This window comes from Myotis davidii, unplaced genomic scaffold, assembly GCF_000327345.1.
Source record: "Myotis davidii unplaced genomic scaffold, ASM32734v1 scaffold1, whole genome shotgun sequence".
In the NCBI taxonomy this organism is placed as follows: Eukaryota; Metazoa; Chordata; class Mammalia; order Chiroptera; family Vespertilionidae; genus Myotis; species Myotis davidii.
Window position 1 is genome coordinate 5,484,016 of NW_006294681.1, and position 2,951 is coordinate 5,486,966.

The window sequence follows — 2,951 nt, forward strand, 5'->3', positions numbered from 1 at the left end:
GGCCTGGATTACAATCCAGGAGACCTGTCAGATAAGAATGGTTTTTACATTTAAGAAAAGGCTTGGCCAGGGTAGCTCAGTGGTTGAATGTCCACCCCTGAGCAGTTCAATTCTTGTTCAGGGCACATGTCCAGGTTTCGGACTCAATTCCCAGTAGGGGGCATGCAGGGGGCAGCCGATCAATGATTCTCTTTCATCATTGTTTCTCTCTCTCTCCCTCTCCCTTCCTCTCTGAAATCAATAAAAATAAATTTTAAAACAAGAAAGTGCCCTTTAAATTGGAAAGATTCTTGTAAACATAAAGTATTTTATGCTCATTATTTATATACTTTAAAAATTCAATGATTTTAGGCATTGTTGCTAAAATACATATTTTGGATAATTAATGTCTTCAGGGCAAATCTCCTTGTACTAAATACTTCATATATATTGCAATTGTTGTGATCATGTGACAAATTTATCAGTTATCTTTTTTCTTATTAGGACATTGCTTTTTTCAGTGAATCAACATAGATGTAATTTTGGACACCTTCATAGTCTTGGGGAAATGTTCATATTATTTTTTAGAATCTTTATTTTACAAGATAATTCCCAAGTCAAAAAAAGGATGTTGCTGGAGAGATTGTACTTATAACAGGAGCTGGAGGTGGAATTGGGAGGCTAATGGCCATAAAATTTGCCAGCCTTGGAGCCATTTTAGTTCTATGGGACATTGATGACGAAAGCAATATGGAAACACATAGACTGGCTGACATAAAGGGTGGTGAGGAAGTATTTGCCTATAAATGTGACTGTAGCAACAGGCAAGAGGTCAACAGAGTTGTTGATCAGGTAAGAAAATTGGTGTCCTTCTTAGCTTCTATGGCCTAGAAAAATGTTTCTAATATGTGCTTTTACAAAGAGAGGAGGAGAAAAAGTTGTCATGGACTTCTCCCAACATCTCTACATGCCTCTTGCATGTCAGGAGTCTGACTTTGTAGCCTCCATAAAGGAGCATAGAATAAAACCATGCAAGTGGGAATTTGATGAGCCTTCTGAGTTGTTGCCCAACTGCTTTTCAGCAGAAACTATGACTAGTCCTGGTTCTGCTGCTTGCTGCGACCTTTTGCAGCAAGGATTCAGGATCTGGAAAAGGGGCCGCGCACAAACAAATGCACTAGACAAGAACTATGTATTTAGAAGGCATGGGGGCCAGGCGGAAACCTTTCTCTAGTGGAGGGGCTCTCCAAAGCCCTGGCCCTGTCAGCTTTTATTCAATTTTAGAATACACATCTTGCCCTCAGTTAGGCAGGCAATCCGGTAGCAGACAGACTATCTTAAAGGTCAGTAAATATTAGTAGATATTTACTTTGAGACTATTAGGTCAGCAAATTGCTTGAGCCACCATTATCTCAACAGAACAATAAGTGCATAGCTTTTAGCCCTTGCTAAAGCTCAAGGTTCATCAGCCTTCCAAGTTCCTTGTTGCACTTTCATGATAGTGTTTGACAATGGATGGCTCCCAGCAGCTGCTCATTGGTTATGCAATTTTTACCACATTACCTGCCCTCTCTTGGTCTTGGACAGGATGACAGTAACCATTAGGTTTTTCTTAAATATCCAAGAATATCTTACATCAAATATTCCATCTTCTCAGGACAATGTTCCTCCCTCATAATTGGTGTAACACAGAGCACTTGCTCACACTGACCCTCTCATCAAGTCAATAGAATGTTCTCTAAAAGTTAGGCTCTCCTGCCTGTCTTCCTCTGTCTTTCTACTTCTTCCCAATGTACAGAAGTCTAATCCCTCAGGCCAACATCAGCTAGGCAATATTAACTAAAATATTAATTAAAAGAAGCAATATTTGAAGTCTTTCAAAACTTGTTTGACTTAACTAGATCTGGAGCAACATGTACCTACTATCTCCTGTTAACATAAGAAAACATTCAAACCTGTAAAGAATTTTTGTGAGCTTATTTGAGTCAAACTGTGCAAATTGCCAGGAAGCAGAATCTCAACATATTGGGATAAAGCTCTGAAGAATGGCATGCTTTTTTTACCTTGTTTTATACATTACAATCAAAAGAGGAAATATAAGTGAATTATACAAAATCCACTGGTGATAGATTAGGGAGGTGGGAGAAAGCAAAGCGGGGAAACCTCTGGGATTGGATAAAAAGTAAAATGAGCCCTCCCTGGTTTGGCTGTGTGAATAGAGCGTCGGCCTGTGGACTGAAGGGTCCCGGGTTTGATTCCAGTCAAGGGCACATGCCTGGGTTGCGGGCTCGATCACCAGTAGCGGGTGCGCAGGAGGCGACCAGATGCAAAAAGATAATAGGCTCAGTAAAGATCAAAGTGTCAAGGAGGATACATGCCTACCCACTATAAACTACTTCTAGTTAAAAAGTTTTAATTTCAGACCTCTGTTGCCCGCCAGAGGTAACCACAGTGAACAGTGTGGTGTGTATGCCTTAGATCCATTCCTCTTGCATTTCCATCTGTACTTCACACACACACATGAACAATATAAATGTAACTTCAATGACATAATTCTGTACTTTTTTTTCCCCACTTACACCCTGTATACCTTTTCCTACCAGTAAATATAATTATAAATTCATTTTTTTTGTCAGCTTCATAGGATTCTATTATATGACTACACCATGGTTAATGGAATAGATGTGCATTTAAGTAGTTTCTATGGTTTGTTTGTTTTTGGGGGGTTTCTTCGGGGGGGGGTCGATTGCAAAAAAAGCTCCAATGAGAATTCTTTCTGCACAAATGTCAATATTTCTATGCTGGAACCCTACATGTGAAAGAGCAGAGTCAAAAGGCAGGATAGCTGCAGCCCAACTATCTTCCATGAAGAATACACCAACTTCCACTTCCACTCACAGTACTTGAGAATGCCTGTATCCCCACACTCTCCCCACTCCTGGATTTATATTTGATTTTTAATACCTCAATAT